This window comes from Gymnoscopelus microlampas (genome assembly GCF_963454915.1).
Source record: "Gymnoscopelus microlampas genome assembly, chromosome: 9".
Classification (NCBI taxonomy): Eukaryota; Metazoa; Chordata; class Actinopteri; order Myctophiformes; family Myctophidae; genus Gymnoscopelus; species Gymnoscopelus microlampas.
Window position 1 is genome coordinate 7,502,419 of NC_139946.1, and position 23,465 is coordinate 7,525,883.

Genomic DNA, 23,465 nt, shown 5'->3' on the forward strand with positions numbered 1-23,465 from the left:
TTCAGTCAAGACAACTTACCTCACATTCACTTTTAATTTTTTTTTTTTTTACTGTGTACCCACTCTAGTGTAGTGTTAAAGCAAAGATCAGGATCTGTGTTGGTTCTTGACAAAGATTTGTTGGTCATTAGGGAGAGAGATCTATATAGAGAGCATGTCTGCTACTCTGAAAGTTACAGTATGTGATATATTTTTGCAGAGATCCAATCTTACTTCACTACACACACTCAATATAAGTGTAAACTTTTTACATTCTTAGAGATAAATTAACAATTTACGATGTATTGATCACCAAAATTGCTGTCAGGTTTTTGTCATGTTAGTATTCCACCAAAAATGTTAGTATTTATGGTGGATGAAGCTTGCGTTGTAAGCTTGTAGAATCGGCAATTTTCAGTGATGATATTTAGTATAGAGCAAAAACTAGTCGCTAGTATAGGGTTTTTAAGTGGTTAAGCTCCACGGTGACACAGACAGAATGTGGCGTGCATCTTCAGCCTTTTCTTCAGCATTTTCTGTTGCTCATGTGACACAGCTCAAGTGTTTTTTCAAGCTGTGTCACCTTGAGTGTTGGGATTTTAATTTCTTCACATCTCTCTTCAGAGGCTGGATTAACCAAGGCATGAAAAGAGACAAAAAAGAGAAACGAGAGTGCCTGGGGACTTTAAAGCCCACTGGGCGTTTCAAAGCCTCTGTTTTATCACTCCCAGCTGCTTGTCTTATCTCTATTGAGACAGTGACTGTTTAGCCAAGGACACCTTATAGTATGTGGTCTGATGGCTCTAGCCACTGACTGTAGAAGTCCACTGTCCACCTACCCCCAGGGACACAAAAAATGAGGAAAAACACAATTTGCTGTTGTTGTTATGATTCAGCGACTTTGGATTTCTTGTGCTGGCAGAATTTCAAACAACGTTGGGGACTTACAAGGATGTTTGTTGTTCCTCACTAGTCAACTACAGCGGGGGTTTTCAACCCTTTGTTACTCAAGGCCCACCTGGGTACAACTGGTCAAGGTCCCACATACTGAAATAATGTAGTATTTATATATATATAAAATAAATAAAGGGACATTTTTCTGCTTCGCGTAAGCTCTCAATCCTTTTTTCTGATGAGGTTTGTCCATAATATGGACAAAGTTCTATCTATATTATAGATAGAACTTTGGCTGTTTTCTGAGTGTTTCCAGTGCATTGGGAAGTGACCAGAACTGTGCAAATCACCGTTGTGAGCTTGTTAATAATACTGATTGGCACATACAGTATTTGTGCTTGTTAAAACCAACATTTGATTAAGCTATGACAGTAATCTGTCTGCAAAATAAAACAAAACATAAATGTCTATATGAAGAAATCTACATATTTGAATTAATAGTTGAATCTATTTGGGCAGCACCTCTGTGGGCCAATGGGAGGTGCTCGGAGGCCAACCAGTGGGCCGTGGCCCACCAGTTGAGAATGGATGAACTACAGTATGACCCACCAGTCTTTATTGATACTTGTCACTTGTTTTGTCTTTCAATTTTCTCCAAAAGCACAAAAATGCTGTATATTTTTCTCAATCATTTAGCAACATAGAAACCTCATTAGCTGCAAATGATTCCCCCTAATTGCACCATTAGCAGGCCCTTATTTGTGCACCCTCTATTCTGCAGAAGTGACAACTTGTATCAAATCAACTCCCCCTAAGCTTAACTTACTATATAAATGGTCATTCTGCTTTGGGTCATTGAGAAGCACTCAGTCCACTCATAAAGTAATTATGAATTCTTTGTTCTGAGCGGCTTAAAGTAAAAAAGAAGGAAATTAAACAGTTCTGCTCTCTGAACTAAGCCTGAGAACACTGAAGGGAAGCCATTTGGTGAAGATTTCTAGTTAATATTATCTAGTGATTAAGGCACATCATATTAAGAAAAAGACCAACAGGATGTTGTTATCAAACTGACATTTCACATTCAAACCTATAGATTACGTAAACAAATTAAGCGTACAGTATTATACGATAACATAAAAAGATCACTCTAATTAGCACTTAAGAAAGGCCTTTCTCCGTCTTTCTACTCACAATGGAACAGGAGACTCTCCACCAAAACCTCTTTCCTGGTGAAGTATGAAAGTGATCTGAGAGTAAATTATTTAGCACAGAGACAGCAGCCAAGCAGAAATATCTCTCTGTTCCTCTTGAACGGTTGTCTTACGTCCATATTATATTATGTTATTATGATGCTAATATTATTTTTCTCTCAGTGATACACCATTTGAACCCTTTCCCAGCTATGTTGGTGGTGAGATACAAAGAAGACAACTCAGCCTGCTCTCTCCTAAGCTAAAGCTTTCTGTTTGACTTCTTCTAATAGAATATAGGCTACTGGACAATAGTCTGCTGCACAGCTTTATCAGCAGCCAACAGCAGCCAAAGCTGACAGTTTATTTAAAAATATAAGATGTGAATTTACATAACTGTGAATTACTTCCCCCTCTTTTATCTCTCACTCTTTCTCTTTTTCGCATGACACAGAAACAAAGCAAAGCGGTCTTATTTTATTCTCCAAATTTAAACCTGTATTGCAGGGAGAAAATAAACACTTATACAGTAGTAACAGTAATCCTGATTGCCCATTGTGTTGGTCATAACACACACACCTTAGTCCCGGGTGCGTTTCAGGTCCAAAACCCATTAAAACCTGAGGCCGATTCTGAAAAAAAACTTTTTTTGAAGGACCCCCCAAAATTATATGTATTTGGTCGCCGATCCCCATCTCAAAATATGTTGTTCCAGGGACCCCCAGAAGCAAAGATTTAAGTTAAAAATATATATATTCAAAGATTTGCACAAAAGCTTTTAAAATAGCAGATCTACAAGCTCATATATCTACAAGCTTGTATATCTGCAATGTTTTAATAGCCAAAGTATAAAATAATGGTTAAAGTGGTTACACAGATGCTTTCCCGGTTTTAATGGATTAAATTAAATCCTTGTTTTCCCTCACCAGCGTCCTTTCCAGTGTTAATTTTGACAGCAAATTTTAATTTAGTTTTAGTCATAGTATTTTGAATAAAATTCCATTTTGTTTTAGTCATATTTTAGTCATCTGAAATGTTTTACTTTTAGTCTAGTTTTAAATCATATCATAAGATTTTAGTCGACTAAACCTACAGTTGATTTAGTCGACTAAAATGTATTTTGGCAGACCTTGATGGTGTCGTAATAGATTAGATTGGCGTTTTTTGGAGCGTGACACCCACGCACAGTCAAGCATAAAATGTCTTGTCTTAGTTCTGCTGGATCCACTAGTCCTCCTTAACGTTTAGTTGTTATTTGTTGATAAAATTGTCAGTGTATTTAGTCATAGTTTTTGTCTTCATAGCTTAGTTTTTATTTAGTTTTTGTCAGTGATAAAAGTTAGTCGACATTTTTTGTCATAATTAACACTTGTCCTTTCCTTGCTTCTTCTTACTCCCTCCCACCAAGAACGCATGGAGGAAATGAGGTGAGGAGAGAGGAAACAAAGAAATGTTGTTTAGAGAAATGGGCCAGTTTAATGTTAGGTCAGAAATGGGATGGGCTCGACCCATCCCTATCCTTCGTACACAAAATCTGCCTTCTTCCATCTGATTAGCTAGGACAGAGCAGGATAACGACCTGAGACCTATGTTGGAATGATCTTTGCATGTGTCTTAAAGGCCTTACTGTTTATCCTATGGATCTGCTGTTATATTCCGTTATTGACCAGTCTAAAGGGGGAGAAATGTCAGCAGTTTCTTTGTCGATCAGCAGATCGGCCTTTCTGAATAAATCTCATTAACTCAGCAACATGTCATTCTCCTTTCTGTCATAAAGCTGCAATATCTGAGAAATTGGCCACATTCGCTTTGAGTGCAGCGAAAATTGAAATGAGCTGATCAAACATTTAAGACCCAGAATGTTTTCCTCTTTGGCCCGCAGGGCTGGGAGTTAACATTCATGCCATTTTCCTCAGTTCAACCCCTGAGGAAATATGAATCAATTCCTCAGCACAACAGTGAAGTAGTACTGTACGTCCTGATCAGATTGAAAAGTTAAATTAGTGGACATTTTGACAACAGTTAATCAGTCCAATGGATCTAGGGTTAGGGTTATGGATTCATTTTTGTCACATCAGATTATGCAGCCTGATTCTTGTTTCCTTCTTTGTTTCTGTTGTATTAAAAGATAAAAAGAGGCCAGAAATACAGAAGGTTTGGAGAAGTAAAGTGCAATAGTGCATTCTCCCAGGGCTTTCACCTGGTTAGCTGGTGTTCCTGCCAGTACTGTTTAAGGCTGTTTTAAATTGCCTCCCATCATTGTCAGACAGAGATGTGTAGCTCAGCACCTGGGGCTGTTGTCACTCAGGCCTATCTTAATAGGGATCTCTCTCTCTGAGCCTGCAGAAACGATGGAATCTAATCTGTTTGGCAGTCAATGCCTTCTGAAAACAAAAGCTCCCCAAGAGTTAATACAAATGGCAGTGGCAGCAGCTTGACATTGACAGACACATAAATAAAGACCAAATTAACACATGGATCAGAGATCACTAGATCTGTTCCATTTATTTCAGGCAATTAGCCGTCTTGGAAAGACCTCTGGGGATGGTAGGCAGCTCAATTCTTGCTTGTCAAGTGAGGTGGCTATGAACTGGTAAGGACAGGTTTTACTTGTTTAACGACGACGGACTCAGCATTATGATTGCTTTTGGGACATGTTCAGCATTACAGTATTCATGTGCTATCAATAGCCTGTTGAACATGACGGGAGGTTGATAGTGACATACGTTTTTCAGAAAACTCTTAGGATTTAGAACAGTGGTAAAATAGCATATTTACAAGATCACAGCGTGTCACTTCGTGCAGCACTGCAAGCTTGTATACGTCTGCTATTTTCTCTAAACCAATGTTTAGGACAGTGATTTTTTTTTTCTCTTCTGGGGGGTCCCTGGCACAAAACATTTTCAGATGTGGGTTCGCGGCCAAACATATCAATTTGGGGGTCCTTGGCATGAAAAAAAATTGAGAACCACTGAAGAAGGCATTTGTAGAATCGGCCTCAGGTCTTAATAGGTTAAATTTCAGAAAATGTTGCTATTCTAAAGCGAAACTCCTGAGATTTCTAGACTCATGCAAGACAACAGCACTGTTGTCATCAGCAGCTACAGTCACGCACTGTATGACGCCGATCAGTAGCTGAGCCAGAGAGAGCACACTGGCCAATTACCTAGCCTTTCCTCTAGTCTAGCGCCACCATTAGGTCAAAATGTCTACTTGCACACAGGGTATCTCAAAATATAATGGTTGATTGCCATTAAACTTGCTGAACACATTCATGCTCCCTAGATGATGAACCTTAACTATTTGAGTGAACTCATGATCGTGCCACCCTCAGGCCAAAATGTCACAATGGAATCACAGTATACAAGCCCCTGGGGCTTTTTGTGTTATCCTTTTATCATAACCTTTGACTGTTACCTGTACTGTTAATAATCGTGTTAATAAAGTAATCAATCAATCAAACTTTGCTCGATATCTCTTAATCAAATGGGCAGCTTGTATGAACCCAACTCATTTTGGTGACCCCATGTCCTTTCCACTAACTAAAGCCACTCTTTGACCAACATTTCCAGTCAGCATAAGGAGCCTCTAGGGACTGCTAGCTGGGCTTTTACACTGTTAGGGCCCTGTCTTACATCCTGTGCAATACAGCACAACGTGGCCCAAAAAACGCTGCGCAAGTGGTTAATTCATAATGCACTTTTTTACTTTCTAGAAATGTAGTGCAGTCAAAAGTTCAATATTTGTCTCTGAAATGTAGTGGAGTGAAAGTCAAAAGTACAGATACTCTACTTAAGTAGCTACAGTATTCGAGTATATAGCCTACTTAGTTACTGTCCACCACGTTGTCTAAGTAGAAATGTACTTGTGCCCATCTGTGCCGATGGGTGTTGGTCTCTATTGCATCAGCACCAGCCAATTTGCCATGCTGGGAGGCACCAAAAAACGTAAACTTGAAATTTTCAACCACTTGATTTTTAAAATTTTGATAATTATTGCTATTAATAATAATATGATGACTAATAAGAAATAAGAAAGCAGTTTAAGGAGCCATTGCTGTGCGTCTTTGCATGTTGACGAGAAGGAGAGACAGGAAGAGAGAGAAGGAGAGAAAAGTGTATGTAGTTTATTTCAAGTAGCCTACACTTTATTGCTGATAGAAAATACGTTTTTGTTTGTCTCTGCTCAACTTACAGCAGTAACAGTTAATCGATATCCATTTTGGGCCTATAACGCACGGAATGCGCTGGGTCTCTGTCATGCTTTAATAGGTGGTTTAAATACAGGAGTTGAGAATAAGACTGTGATTATCATGTTGATGTGTCAAGATATTAGATGTCTCTTTTAGACATACTTGAGGAGATATTACAGGAGGAAGGCACGCCCAATTACACCACCAGCAGCATGGGCTGTCGTTCTCAGTTGATGTTTCAGTGAATGGAGAGCTTTTGGGTAAATTTAGCAATCATGCAGAGAGTGCGGAACTGATAGTTGGAGTCAGAGGGGAGGTCACACACTGAATCAGGATAACCCCATATTTTCACAAACATGCTGTGTGTGTATGTTGAGCTCACACACGCTTTCATTTGTTCGTACACTGACCTGTGTGTTACCTGCCTGCTGATCCATAATAGATGTTCTTCATATCGCTCCATGCCTCACATACTCACACAGCCTGTTTCTCTCGGCCCATTTTCACTTGCTGTATTATAAAGGTGTTTGAAGAACCATAGATAGATGTTGAAAAAATATACAATCATTATAATAAGCCTCTTTTGTTTGACTAACTTGAATTCTGAGAGTTATGCTCCATGCGTGTTTGGAGGGCCTGAGGCTGGATGGAAAATCTAATTTAGTCTATTTAAGAGTTCCATTATTCATATTCCATCTCTGTTGTGCTGGCCAGCTGTTTTCTCAGTTTAGATTGACTGGACATATAATGTAAATCCACAGAGGGAGGAATGGACGACTTATGCAACAGAAATAAGTAATTTTCTCAGAAAGCTCTGCGTGTTATTTTGCACCTTCATTCTTCAAGCTGTCTTTCGCCTTGCCATAACAGTATTTCATTTTCAGAATAACAATTGGACCACGGCTGCATTTTAGAGTTGCCAGTGTCCCAATAAGATAAGATAAAAAATAAGATAAGAAACGACAAGACAAGATAAGACAGTTGAGTTTCTTGCGACAGGTTGTGCATGTGCATGGTCACTATAGAGAGGAATTTCAGAGGTTTGTACATGCTGGAGGTTGGCTCGTGAGACTCCTCAGCCAATGTCAGAATGAAGCCTTGGGATGAATTTGGAAACAAAACGAAATATATCACACCCACTTTGAACGTCTGACTAACTTCTGACCAATCACACTAGCCAAACCTTCTTTGGATAGACATAACATCTCGTATGTGCAAGAACGTCTGAAATTACAGAAGTACCAAAGTTCTGAATGACATAATTTTGTAATTATTGCCATCCAAACAAGTTTAGGCTGTTCACACTGAGTACTGTATATGTGTCAGGCTTTATCCATAAAAGGCATCTTTCATGGCTCTGTAGTCCCTATAGTCCCATGTGTGAATGTGCCAGAGTCAAGCGGCAGTTAGTAATCCAAGAACAGAACAGAACATATGAGAATCAGGCTTTGTTGTGGCTGACACAAAGGACTGATCAAGTCATTTTGTGTTGGAACGGGGGACAATCTGTGGCTGAATGTGCGCCTCTTCCCCACAAGCACATCATAACCACATCACAACCATCTCCCGATGGTCCAGTTTAACTCCAACTATGGAGATAGCCTTCTCCACCAACTTGTTCAGTTTGTTGGCATCCCTTGGGTTGATGTGTTGATACTGAGAATGGAACGTACTTTAATAGTGGCTAATCATTTGCTATGCAGCCAGTGGACTAAGCAGATATCAGTCTGTCCTTATCGGTGGGATGCACAATTGGTCTGGGGGTGAAGTGGAGATGAGGGAATGGATCCCAAGGGTGACCCCTAGTGTCCCTCACATTGGGCTTAGGACACTGCAAGTATAGCCTGTCAGTAAAGGACATCCAGCAAGCTGAAGAAGAAGGACACAATAACCACTCATTTCTATGTTAAAGATGTGCTAGAGAGCTCCTTTTCCCAGTGCCGAGCATCACGCTTCAGCGCTCTCGGCGTCTAGCATTTTTTTTGCGGAGTGCTCTGTGTGCTTCAAGCTGAAAATAGTAACTTTTGAGAAGGATCGCTGCTCATCAATGTCACGTTTGATCCTTTGAGCAAGCAACGGTTGATAAGTTTGAACGTTGTGGGCGTCAATTAACGCCTGGCAAATGTTACCGTCACTACGGCTTGAGAGTGTCACTATGTTGGTATATCCTATCCTATTAAAATATTAAAAAGTGACACAGTATGACTTTAAATGTTCGTCATCCATTTTGTTTCGTGCAAATAAAACGTGGCTCTGTGTGCAAGCTTGCTGAACACAACTTTAGGTATAGTTTTGGTGGGGTTAGTGTAACAGAAAGTGCTTGAGGCTAACTTGAGCCTTGTGACCATTTGAACAGGGCACAGCCAGTCAAATGAGGCTTTATGACAGAAAACCCTTGGGGCAAACATCTCCCTACATCTCTGTGCAGAAGAGAAGAAACAGAAGAAACTAGAAAAAGTGCTCCTCGGAGCCAGGTCAGGTAGGTTATTGTGGGCCATCAATGTTCGGAATTCGCCAATCAGGATGAAATATCTCACTACAAATTCCGAATATTACGTGCCAGACAGCGAAACTGATAGCAGGGTCAGGCTCACTGCTTTGATAAAACAGTACATCATTGAAAACTAATATCTCACTTGACAGATAATTCATTGAGAGTATAGCTGCTGTCTTCTACTGCCTAATAAAGTTACAGTAAAAGGGTCAGCACTAATCTGAACAACACTACTACTACTACAGTACTCCCGTGTAAGGACAGAGGGAAATGTTCTCAGCTGCTGTATGAAGTGGTACATATAAGAGTAACAGACAGGAAATGGTTGGGTTTTGCAAGCCAGATGAGATTTTTTTATGTAATGTTATTATGGAAGCCTATATAGGAATATACAAAAATATGTATGTACATTTTAAAATTGAAATGCAATTTAACAACATTATAATTTTCCACATGCATATATTAATTGCGTAACTTTTTTTTGTTTTTGTTTTTTACTGTATATGCATTAATCCAATAACATTTACATTTTTACATACTTGTTTGACTGTATTATAATGGTAATGATAATTACCCCGCTGTACAGTGGACAAATTTGGAAATGAAAATGCAAGATAAACTAGAAAATGGAACTCCGTGAACAAAGTGCATATATGCACCAGGTTGGGTTGCTTAGCCAGGGCTGTGTGAAGGTGTGTCCATACCGGAGGTGAAGATATTTTTGTAGTCGTTTCATGATTTTGGCTGCTGGGACAAATGTGTTCATTCACATGTTATTCACGCAAATGACGCAAGCAAACCCGATACGCCCATATATAGGCATGTCACTATGATTCAGACATAACCATAAACAAACCCAATAGCCTATGTCCATATATAGGCATGTCACTATGACTCAGGCATAACCATAAACAAACCAGATACTCCCTCGGCAAGGACTTGAGGGAGTGCGGTGCCCGCTGCCAAGTCGTTCGGATATCTAGTTGTCCAGAACCGACGATCCAACCAATATGTGTAACAGAGTTAGACATATCCCTGTATTCATTTCTACAAAATCAATACGCTTGCCTTTCAATGTATTGTGTAGTTCTAAAGCCACCTGGTGGATGAACAGTGCAGCTGCGTGCAGTGTCCCCTTTTTGCGCACCTTAATTTGCCTCAACAGAGGAAATTATTCCATGCTGCAGGTAGGTGCATGAGATCTCTGTTGCAAAATAATATAAATATAATTTGGGGGTTTTATATTAATCATTTTCACTCTTTGTTACACAGATGTGTGTACTGTATGCTGCTGCTGCGCGGTTGATGACCACTGTGTCTCATTTATGGTTTATACCAGGTAGGTTTTGTTGAATGTGAGATTCACACATTGTTGCTTAAAATGTCATTATCTTCCATGGGCTATTAGTATGTCGTACTATTTTGCAATGCTTGTTGTTAATTATAAAATAATCTCTCACTGGGTTAGGTGCTCTATGGAAAAATAAATAAATTAATTAATTAATCACTATACGATATACGATCATGTTTGTACTTTTGCCTGAGCAGAGGAAATGATTCCATGCTGCAGATTTGTGTACTGCATGCTGCTGCTACGCTGTTGATGACCACTGTGTCTCGGTAACCGCCTTCCATTCCGACATCCCACTACTACGACTACGTGGCTTCCGCATGCGGTTAGGGTTAGGTACAGTATAGGGTTAGTAACCGTCGGAAAGGCGACATGTCGGAAAGCCGACATGTAACCCTGTGTCTCATTTATGGTTTATACCAGGAGTCCCAAAGTAAAGACAACCTGAGTGAGAGCAAGTCCTGTGTGGCCGTGTCATCACTTCTACACCATAGACACCTCCACCAAATACACACACAGACAGACAGACACAACCCGTTACATATGCCCATGAATGGGCATACCAATATACAGTATAGTGTATGGGTTTAAAACTAGTGACATCAGGGATCTCCATAATGTGAATAAAATGGACAAGGCTATTACAACCGGTTACAACCGGTTACAACGGTTACTCTGACAAAGCCCCTGACAGTATGACTCAGACATATCGGTCGGTTCGGCGGAGTGACATATGTGTGAGGGCCCAAACTCAAAATGTGAGGGCCCGTATATAGCCTACAGTATATATGTTACAGTTCATGTAAATGGTAAATGGTGCATTTATATGTATTCATGTAGAAAACCAGTAGATGTGGTCAAAGCAGAACGGGGAGTGCCGTTTTTTGGCTGCGAGTCGAGGCGGGCCGGGGGTTCGCCGTGCCGAACGGTAAGAGGCTAAAACATTAATGATGACAAACGGGAGGCTGACGGGCTAACCGGTTCCGCTAATCACTGCCCGGCCTCGAGTAGGTGTGCCTTCTGGTACCTCTCTGTCTCCCTGCCTACCCTTCTTTTCTGTGTGACTGTCTGCTGTTTAAGCAATAGCCACATCTCAGTCAGTCTGCTTGCTATTTATCTGCCTACGCTGTTTGCCTCACTCTCTGTCTGTCTACCTGCCTCTGTGCCTATGAGTCGGCCTGAGACTCCCACAAGTGTCAGATTCAGATCTCATTTCAAAGGAAATGTGTCAGACGGCTCTGAAATCCCCCCATCAGACCCTCCTTTGCGTCTTCCTCGCCGCCAGTACTCCTTAATGCTGACCTTTCACATCTTACAGCAGTTCTGTCAGAGCAGCATTTTCACTCTGCATATTGTTTAACCCATGTGACAGAGAAGAGAGAGACATCAGATGGATGCTGTGGACCAAGGCACAACAGGAACCATAAAGCCTGGGAAGCAGACTTTTAGAGACAGGTCTGAGTAGAGGAGCTGTTTGGCAATAAGGCTCAGTTTGACCTCAGGGAGACATGTAATGCCTCCACTTTTCCCCGTTAACCTAGAATAGACAGCTCTAACAGCACGTCAAACTAAGCAGGCTTGGATGTGTGGACAAACTGTGGATTTTCATATTGCTAATACTGCTGTTCCCAGCTAATTCAGTCTGAGGGGAGAATTAAAAAAGAATGTGTTGTGTCCGCTGATGCATGGCACCATGAATTAAGTGTCAATTTTACCCATGTTTTAAATGTTGTCTTTGGGCTGCACTATTTATTTGTTTCCTGATGTGTGACTGTCACCAAGGGGTTTGTGGAGCTGGCTATTCATTCATGAACTATTCATGAACAACATTTTTATGCAGTGCTTGAATTGGGCTGGGCTGGTACTCACTGGTACCTGTTCAGCCATGGCATTTGCCCACCTGAGCACACGCATTCGCCCCACACTCACAGTTCTGAGACCTCCCCGACATTGTCCATGTTAACACAGTCAGTCAGAAGGTCAGATGGGTCTGAACTCTGTGCTTAAAGGCCTGGTAACACTGCTTCTCCATGTTTAGTTCTGATTCTGGGGACAGAAAGCAGAACTAAACTAGCTTTAAAAGTGAAGTAAAACTAAACAAAAATCGAGAATAATAAATATATCTGCAAGCAGCAGAGAGAGGGAGAGAGACTTGCAGGTAGACAGTGTACTGACTGAGCCATTGCATAGACATAATTGGATTTCATGTGTGGTAAGTTATCATTCAGCATGGATTGCTTATTATATATCTACAAGCTCATAACGCGTCACATTGTAGATTGGCTGTATGTGGTTACTGTAGGTGTTGTATTAATAATTAAATCTAAGTAACAAGTAACTAAAGCTGACATATGCTGTAATTGTAGTAGAGTAGAAGTAACAAAAATGGAAAGTAAAGTAAAAGTACCTCAAAATTGTACTGTGCATTGTAAGCACTTGTATTGGTACTTGAGTAAATGTACATAGTTACTTTTCAGCACCATTGAGGAGCCAATCACTGACAGGCTAGGTATCACCAGGTGCACTGATTGCTAGAGCGCAGAGGGACATGGGTTGATATTAATGGTCTTAACTCAAAATGTATATATCACACAGCTTAGATTTTTTTTTATTATATAGGAGTGTGATGTAAAAAATAATCTGTAGTGTAAAAGTTGCAAGTTCATCAAATGTCAGTGTATAGTGTTTCTTATGTCTGGGTAGCTCAGTTGGAAGAGCTATTGACTCTGAACCGCAAGGTCATGGGATCGAATCCTGGCAAAAGCCACACAGCTGAGTAATCTGGTTCCCTGGTATATAGAGCATTGTTACAGGTATAGACTCATTTGTTTGTTAATGTTGCTACCCTTTAAATGGCCATGGCCAATAACGTGGCATTGAGCGCTTAAAGTTATATATTTGAAAAACTACACATTATTTCAAAGAAAAAGCCACCAGGCCACTAATGAGTTGTGACAGGTGTGATTGGTGATGAGTGAGAGCAGGTGAGAGGGGTGGATCCAATCCATGGGAATAGGGGGAAGGTTGCTGACTAGATGACTCTTTTCTACACCCACCCTCACTAACCTTAACCTCAGTAAAACAACGACCTAACCTCAAGAAACACTATTTGTAAAACTAAGAATTCTAAATGATGATCACCTCAACACATTGTTGGGGACAGGGATCAAACCAGCGACCTATGGATTCACAGGCTGCTTCTCTTCTCATTGAGCTAGAGATATGGCCTCCGTGATGGTGTCTGTTGATACAGTATCTATAGGTTTTTCCGTCCGTTATGAACCAAGCCTCTGTTTTGCTAACTACTCTAGATCACTGGTTCACAAAACATTTACCAATAAAGTTTTTTTTGTCTCCTCGGAATGGAAACTAGTGAAAATAGTCGATCTACAAGCTCACAACGCGTTGCTATCTGAAAAGTTGTGAGATTTTAGATTGGCTATTTTCACAGGAAAGTAGGCTATGTCATACATAAAAAACAACTACTCTCAAAAAAGCATTTCATGTTATTTTTAAAAAATTGCACATGTCTGAATTAACAGGGTCATGTTTTGTACAATGCAATTTAAATGTAAACTGTAATGAGTGGGGTTTGAACTGGGGACCTTCGGAACAAGAGGCTAACACTTTACTGATTGAGCTATTCAATCCCAGCCTTAGTTAGTGAAAAAGGAGAATCCAACAAAACAAAACAAAAGGGGGAATGAAGTACGTCATACATTGAAAATAACTACTCTCAAATAAGCGTTTCATGTTACATTTAGCAATTGCACATGTATTCATTGATGCAGTCATGTTGTGTGTAATGCAATTGAGATGAAGTCTGCATGAGGTGGGACCCGAACCGGCGACCCTGTGGTTGCAAGGCATATGGTTTACCAATCAGCCATTGGACCAACAGAACTGAACTGGTGAAAAAGGAGTTCACACAGATGAGACAGTTTCACGCAAATTGCTCAGAAATAGATAGATGTGTTCCTCATGAGTCAAGGCACATGTGCAAGCAAGTTTCACGGCTGTCGGCCAAACGAGGCATGACTTTTGCCTGTTTAAAGTTTGCATTTTCAAAAAATTGCTATAGCACCCCCTTTGACCAATTGGAGTAAGATTGGTTTCAGTGATACTTGGAATGACCCTCTACATTACTGCAAAGTTTCAAACAAATGTGAGTCTGCATGTATGTGTTAGGGGCAGACACTTATGGAAAATCCGCTTGCTCACGTCTGTCGGCATACAGTAGGTCCAAAGCTCATGCCTAAAAAGTTTCGTGCAGATTTCTCAAAGATCCCAGGAGGAGATAGATTTTTACTATTGTTTCATATAATTCAAAATGATGGGAGATCTAAAGGTCAGAGGTCAAAAGTCAGAGTGTGAAAGTTGTTAGGCATGAGGAGACGCATGTGTGTATCGAAGTTTCATGGCTGTAGGTCAAACAGGGCATGAGTTGTACCTGTTCAAAGTTGGCATTTTCAATTGAGTGCTATAGCGCCACCCTTTGGCCAATGGTTGTGAGTTTCGTGTCTTCGCCGTTTGGCATAGCCCTCTACCATATTGCCGAGTTTCGTAAAAAGCATATGCACGGTTAGGCCAGAACTGCAAAAAGTGGCGGAAGAAGAATAGCGAAAGTGTAGAGATGCAATAAGGCTTCGAGCCTGACAGGCCTCGAACCCTTAATAACGTAGAAAACTATAAAAACCTTGGTTTTCATCATTTCTGCTCCACTGCCCCACGCCTGTGGAATGCCCTCCCTGACCACTTGAGAGCCCCTCAATCTACCTATGTTTTTAAAAATGGACTTAAAACATACCCTTTTAACTAAGCTTTTTCTTAGATCTTTAATTAGTTTTTAATCGACTTTCCCCCCAAGAAAGGGTCTTCTTGTTTTTGCCATGATTTTGTTATTTTTGTGCCTTTCGATTTTTAAACCCTGTAGCACTTTGTGATGTCCAAAAATGTAAGGTGCGTTATAAATAAAATGTATTATTATTATTATCTATCTATAATTTGACAACACCTGTGTTCTGTGTGTCGGTGTGTCTGTCCCGGGCTCGGGCACGATCCGACCAATCGACCTAAAACTTGCCATGCGTGTCGCCGATGACCAGGCTGTGGCTGTGCAGTGGAGAGTGGGAAGTTGGTCAGACTGGCGGTTGTCCAGAGCAGAAACACCATGGATGTCTGTATCTGTCTGTCCACAGGTCCGTGGAGGACACACTGGATCTTTGTGGTCAAAGCCAGTAGTTTTAATGAGCTGTTGGACGTATCCACAGGAATAGCTTTTTAACATTTAAATGTACAGTTTTTGGCAGAACAAAAATATTATATAGATACATAACAGTAATACCCAATGCTCATTATCTAGGAGGAAATAGGCGTGTGGAATGTCGACTTTAAGAATGTATCGCTGTCTGTCACTGGCAGCTGTTCTATAAGTTATAGATGACTACAGGTTATAGACTATAACTTGTAGTCAACAGGAGAGTTTGATGTTGGCTGTGAGCTGATATCCATTAACAAGAGTTTCGCCGTGTGTGTGTTTGTTTGATTGATTGATGTACTTGATGTAGTAAGACATGAGAACAACAGTACATGGAAGTACAGATTCACAATACAAGGTCTACTAAACTGGGAGCCTCATAAAGCATTAGGCTTGTTTAAAATGAGATCCCCACGCACACAAATCATGATCAGACAGATATACACACTACTATTGTGTGTGTGTGTGTGTGTGTGTGTGTGTGTGTGTGTGTGTGTGTGTGTGTGTGTGTGTGTGTGTGTGTGTGTGTGTGTGTGTGTGTGTGTGTGTGTGTGTGTGTGTGTGTGTGTGTGTGTGTGTGCGCGCGTGTGTGCACGCGTGCGCCGCACAACAGGTACTGCAAATGTGTTTGAGATGTATATGTGGGTGCATACGGAATGTGCCTGTCTGTCTGCCTATAAATCTTGATCAGTGGTCATCACATTGATAATGTTGCCAGTGCTGGAGAACAACAGTGGCAGTAAACTATTAGATGCTGCTATCGGGGAGCTGTCATGTTGTTCATGGCGTTGTGAAGGCTCATTTCCCCTGCTCTTCAGTGAGAGATGGCAAACAAATAGCAAGATAGGGGCAAATGCACCAGAGATAGCTGGGAGCCATTAGAAAGACAAGAACCAAAACATGTCGCAAGAGGTTTTTTCTTATGTTACCACTGACAATCTGAGATCTAACCCAGTGGTTCTCAACCTTCTCTGGATCAGGGCCCACTTGAAAATCTTGAAGAGCGTTTGTGGCCCACCCATCTGAGTGGTCAAATGGGTGGGCCATTAATGATCAATCAATTGATTGTGTTCCGGCTTGGATCAATGGAACTAATGTAGTATATTAAGTTACTAGAGCTTCGGGACGCTTTTCCAATCCGACCGATACGTCTGAGTCATAGCGTCGGAGGCTTTGTCAGAGTACCCGCTGTACCAGTCTGTCTGTGTCCCTTTTGTGGCCATATATGGAGATCTCTGTCTGTCTACCTTAATCCGTGAGCCAGGACCCCAAACCTGGGGAGAATAATTATCATAGTGATTTTTGGGAAGGTATACACTGCTAGGAAATATGTGATAGCCTTTCAGCGGTGGTAGCTTTCTGTGTGTTCACTCCATTTATAACCACATGCCAAAACAGAGTTTTTTAAATCCGAATGAAGCATTCTACTTCATACTGATGGTTCTTTCTTATTATCTCTCTTTTAAAAATGGTTGAGATACAGCTCAGACTATATAAAAGTTATCTAGAAATGTTATCTATTACAGGCGGTGACAATATAGTGAGTATAGTACATGAGATGTACTTCGGTTTTCATGAAAGATGTAACACAAAGGTTTCCTCTGTAAATAACCTAAAGATTTAAAACCACCGTAAAACATAAATTCTAAGGAAATGTTTTATGAAATTCAATAAACTAAATATACTGCAAGTGTGTAAGTAATGCATAAGATAACTTTCTGTTTACCATTGCATACATGAATTTCACCTTTAGTCCATTTGACGCTATCTGTTAAATATTAAACCTAGAAATGTTGTGACTATGAAGTTTTTGATTTGTATTCATGGTGGCAATTTAGCCAATGAAGGGATTGTTGAGATGAGGCCGAGGGCGGTGATCTTTCAGTGGGTGAAACCTAGACACCAGTGCTTCAACTCCCCCTGTTTCTGCACATTTTGGGGAAGGCATCGGTCCACTCACACACAAGCTCAGCAGGCGTCTTTTCTGATCTTTATGCCAATTATTTGTAATATTCCCCCGGCCCACAGGTTGAGAATCGCTGATCTAACCTACTCTCTTTTTTCTCCCTCTGTGTGCCTTTCTGTCTAAACCTTTTCCTTTTCCCGCTCTCTCTCTCTCTCTCTCTCTCTCTCTTTTTCTCTCTTCCTCTTACCTGATTCCAGCCTCAGGTGTGAACGCCCTTTTGTGGTAAAATGTTATTATAATTTTTATACTTTGTATGACTTACACAGCACATTCACTACTATGACCTGAAGGTGCAGCAACTGTCTATGGAACCTCAATCTGTCCAACAGTGTATTGTAAGTAATATCTGCATTCTGTGCATGTATTCCCCCACGGGCCAAGAAGTAAGTAGTAGACAGTGGTCTCTGAGGGTTTAATTATAAACCCTCTAACCATCCAATCCAGTGTTAACCTGTCAGTCTGTCAGTTGCTGACAGATTATCATTTTGCCTGCCTGTCTGTCATATGTTAACATGATATGCTCAAACAGACTTGAATACAGGCACATCAACAAATCAGAGGACATGTCACTGTTGGGTGAGAGAGAGAGAGAGAGAGAGAGAGAGAGAGAGAGAGAGAGAGAGAGAGAGAGAGAGAGAGAGAGAGAGAGAGAGAGTGAGAGTGAGTCACTGAGTCACTGAGTGAGCTAGCGGACGCGACACACACGTGGCAGGCACTATGAAGGCCTGCCAACACACACAGGCATTCATAGTGCCGAAGGCATGCATGCCTTCGAAAGCTGAGGCATGAGGCATGCACTTTGGAAACACTGTCTTTACAAACATCCTATTGATGCTTCTGTTATTTTTGCTGCACACATACGGTTGTGATCATAAGATTTAACCACTTTAAACCCTATATACTTCCTTGTCCGTGTCACCCAGGGGTCTATCCTTTGCCCCCTCAATTTCTCCCTCCACACCAAATCTCTTTGGCGAAAACAGCCGATCTGCTATTTTCACCGAAGGGTCGCCTTTTATTACAAGCCCGGCATAGGGACGTTAGGGTTCTAGTGGTTAATATGATGTTCTTTGGTGATATTGCAGAGACAAACAATCTTTGTCTGTGTCGGCCTCCATCCCTTCCCCCTCCTCTCCAGCTCTGATCATCATCCCCACAGGAAACACTCAACACGCCTCTCCTTCATATTGATTGAAGGTGAAAGACAGATTTTTGCTTGGCTGATTATACAGCAGCCTCATTTCACTATCAGTCATCGGGTTGTCTAAAACACTGTTATTCCATCCCCGAGATATGCTTGGGAGTCTCAGGGAGGTTGTTTGGAGGGAATGCATGCGTCTGTAAACAGTTTGTAATCCACATCTGTCTGTGTACACTCTGAAGTACACTTGAGGTATCCGTTGGCTCCTGGTCTTATCTCTCCCACCACACTCGCATTGTGTTCTCCTCGTTTGACTGTGAAATCATTTAGATAGATTTTATTTTATTTTATTTTAACGAGTTTCAGCAGAATTAATAGAACATTAGGAGCTTGTTTGGTGTAAACTCCATGTTTAGATATTACAAAAGAGAATTGTTTAGTTCATATTATGAATGTTAATTGTGTTTAAGGGGCACATCTGAAGCATTAAATTCCCACAACAGTTTTCAAATGAGCTGCAGTATATGCATCAAACCACAGTTTGATACAAGCTTGATTTGAGGCTCCCTCTCATGGCTGTGATGTTTCTGGGTTATGGGAATATTTATTGTTCCAGTCTGCCGTATCATAACAGATCATTAATATTCAGTTTGGCTCATATTAGAATTCACATGGTCTTGTACACTATGTAAACTGACCATGATTTTATCCCTGCAGGGGAGGCATAAAAGGACAGGAATGTAATGTCTATTCAATGCAACTGCCTGGCCTGGACGTGTAATGTTTTAACTATCTTCACAAGCTGGTTTCCTGTTAACAAGCTCATGAAATATTTTGATTACTATCCGCTTATAGTTTCCAGTCATTTAGATCTTAGAGGAACCCATGACGTATTGCTTTTGTAGTTGAATTTATCAAACCAGCCAACCAGACTAGTAACACTCAAGATATTATGTGTAATAGAATAAGTCCTGCATCTCCATTCCTTTAGATACAGTCAGAACAGAAGATACAGTCGAGTGTGTGTGTAATTGATTCACGTCTGGATGTTGATGTGTGACTTGTGCTTCTGACTGTTCTATATGTTCCTTTATTCACACATAGAGGCACACAGAGGAAAGTTTTTCTGAAGGTTGTAGCTCCTGAACCGGCACTGGTTTGCGGTCTCATTGGCTACCTGCACTCCCAGTTACTCACAGTGTAGTGAAAGTACAAGGGTCAACAGAGTTCCCTGCAGAGGTGCTGGCCAACAGTATCTCTCCTTGGTGGTCAGGATATCTGCCAGCTTGGTTCCTCTGTTCTGGTCTCCAATCCCCCAAGCCTCTTTTATCTGTTGCTCAGAGGGAGATTGATCGATTGAATACTTTATTAGCAGTTTGCAAAAAAAAAAAGCACAGGAAAGTAGGCTACAGTTCAATACTTGGTCTGTTAAGAGGATATAAAACCCAAGAAAGATATGGCTTGTTTCCATTGGGTCCTTTGTACTCAATTCATCGAAACATTTAATGACAGACAAAATATACACTACTATGCAAAAACATCATATAAAAAAAGTACAGTAAAGTAAACTGTTTGAGGGGGGCTATTACAGGGGCCAGTTTCGAATTTGCAGCCCCCATAAGAGCTCTTTTTTTTTAAGGAAAGTATGGATTTACACTCCTTTACGACTGTTGGTATGGCGTTCCACAGGCTATGTGTATTTGAGAAAAAGATTCATGTTGCTTTTCTTGTCTGTATTTGGAGACATACATACAGACAGACAGACAGACAGTTAACCATAACACATGTACAGTATAGTATCTACAGTGTGTGTGTATCTAAGGCTGTTGGGGAGACTCCAAACCTAAGCTGTGAGCCCACAACAGGTCACATGTCAGTGGCTAATAGGGCTGGGCCACCTCTCCTTCCCGTGGGACTGGACATATTGGAGCTGTGGATTTAGGAGTTGGTGAATCGATGTCCCTCCAGAGGAACCATAATGAGCTCCAGTTTCTCCAGGGGACTTTTTTCAGTCAGCTCTGCGGCTTTCCTCATGCACAGTGCACACCAGCATAATGCATGTCCCAACTGACCCCTAACCAGTCTGTTAAAGGGTTATTATCTATAGATGCCTTGTTTCCCTCCCTGAGGTCTGTAATGCTGGCTGCATGCGAAGAGCAGGAGAGGGCTTGGCCTTTGTTGCAGAGCCTGGAAAAATACATATTGTCCAGGAGTATGGGCTGACCTTTTATCATAGATGGAGACTATGCATGTGTGTGTTTTGCTTTTATGCTAATCTTGAGTGCTAATTTCACTCTAAATGGACCCTTAGAGGTCAATTTGTACTCTCTCAGAGTTAAATTAACACTGGATTTTACTGTGTATGGTCCTAATTTGATGTGTCTATCACTCGCTGAAACAATATGCAGGAATGTGCGCAACCAGTGAATGTGTGTATAGTAGGAAGTGGATAGAGGAACCACAAATGGTTCAGGCTTGACTATAATTACTCCCCAAGAGGGGGAGTGAAAAGAGTGGATGGAGGATGGAAACAGACTCTGGTGTGCGTGCGTGCGTGCGTGCGTGCGTGCGTGCGTGCGTGCGTGCGTGCGTGCGTGCGTGCGTGCGTGCGTGCGTGCGTGTGTGTGTGTGTGTGTATTAAAATGTCAGGCTAATGAGAGGCTAGGGAGTAGAGGGCCTGATGTTTTTTTCCTCGAGGAACATAGGGAGATATCCTACAGTACCTCTTCCACACAAGCAGAATGTCCTATTGTTAAGACATCTAGAAAAGCTGACAGAGGCAGAACCCTATTGGCTGGCTGCACTGTGCTCATGGTGGAAGGAGATGTGAGCAGTGAGCAGCTCTGTTTAAGTTTCTGGAGATGGTAAAGAACAATATCACATTGTTCCAAATGCAGGTACATGCTGGTATAGTGATAGAAAAGTTAAGTGCTCGCATTACCCACGGGCATGCTTGCATTGGGAAAGGTGCGCCCGGAACGCAGACATTGTTTGAAGTGCTGCATAAAGCCCTGCCTGGGGATTTAACTAAAATCCCCACAAGGAGACAAATGTTCTATTCATACTGTTTATTGTGAATATCCCCACAAGGAGACAAATGTTCTATTCATACTGTTTATTGTGAATATATGTAGATGTAGCGCATTGTCTAATTAAGCAAAGTGTTAATGATTGTGATGCTTCGTGTTTGAGCTGGTCCTGGACAGGCCTGGTTTATACTGTACTGGGTGTAGACTCAGCATCACAGATGGTAAAATAAATGGCAGCATTTACTATGCTGATCGCATGCAGATAAGATGCTCTAAGGCAGGGGTCTTCAACAGGGGGTCCGGGACCCCTAGGGGGTCCTCAGAGTTACTACAGGGGGTCCGCCAAATCTCTGTGTGATAGGATTTGTTTTTACATTAACCACTTGAACCCTACCATCCCTTTTCTGAGGAGAACTTTAGCCAAAAATAGCAGATCTACAAGCTCACAACGCCTCGCGCTGCGAGGCGTTGTGAGCTTGTAGATCGGCTATTTTTGGCAAAGAGGTGTTTGGTGTAGAGGGAAAAAAGAGCAGACCAAGTCAACAAAAAAATCGGAAACACAATTTTATACAACATAGAGGGGGTCCCTGCTTCATCTCTCTCTCAGCTAGGGGGTCCTTGGCCTGAAAACGTTGAAGACCCCTGCTCTAAGGCACTTCCTCTCAGCTGTGCTTCAAATTCAGCCTGTGAAAGTGCCCGATTGGCCAAGGCTCCAAGAACAGTCAAAGATGCTATTTTGGGTTTTTAGGACGGCTCAAGCGAAGCGAGCCGTCCTCTATGAGGAGAGATGAAAGGCAACTGAGGTATGTGGGAGTTAACCTCTCGAGGTATATAAAGAGAGGAGGTGGCTTAGGCGAAAAAGGGGCGTAACGGGGCGTGATTTGGTCAGGGACTCTCTGTTTGTGGGAAAAAGGGGGCGGTCTTGCTAAAAAAGGGTCTGGAACGCGTCGTCATTGCTTCGTTGCCACCGATTGGTTGCTGCAACTTGGCTTCATGCAGGGCGACGCCCCCTCTTTGCTCCAAACACCGATTGGTTGCTGGCTTCATGCAGGGAGACGCCCCCTCTCACGCCCCCTCTCAGGTCTGAACATGCCCCCTCTCACATCTGAACATGTTTGCACCGCCGTCATTGTTCCAACACCAGTGTCCGCGCAGCCTAAAGCCCCGCCCTCCCCTCTACACACTGAGATCTTCATGCCGTATCACTCTGCAGAGAGGCATCAGAATTTTGTATTAAATTATAGAATGCACCAAAACATTAATAAGTGTCGACTTGAATCTATTTAAGCCACAATAAAGCCCCGCTTTTATTTTTGATATTTTTTGGGGGTTTATCGTATCACTCTGCAGAGAGGCATCAGAATTTTGTATTAAATTATAGAATGCACCAAAACATTAATAAGTGTCGACTTGAATCTATTTAAGCCACAATAAAGCCCCGCTTTTATTTTTGATATTTTTTTGGGGTTTATTTCGCATAGTTTTAGATGATTTTCCGTGCACATTTCTTCATTTAAGCATCGCGAGCTGCGAACGGCCTTTTTGCATGTAGTTGAAGCGCAAGGGGGGGAGAGAGTCGCAGATAGACAGCTGGAGAGTTGAATAACCTCCTCTTCAAATAACCAGATTTATTTACCAAAGTAGCCTATGTAGGCGACCTACATGTTTATGTTTTAGCTTAGACACGGGTAGCCTACAATAGTTGGTAGATGATTGGTTTCTTTTAGGAGCGCTTTGTGATGCACCGTGCAGTTAAATCCGCGGTGTCAATAAATTCCACTGCCCGCTCTTTGATGAGTCCTCCATCCTCCAGCCTTAAGTATAGGGGCGATATTCATAGTAATTACACAAAAAGCTGTCTGGCGGAAGGAAGGCACAGTGGCCCTCATTTATCAACGCGGTGCCCGAATAATGAACGTACGGCGATATCACCGCACCTTTCGGCATTTATCAATATATCCTGACGTGGCCT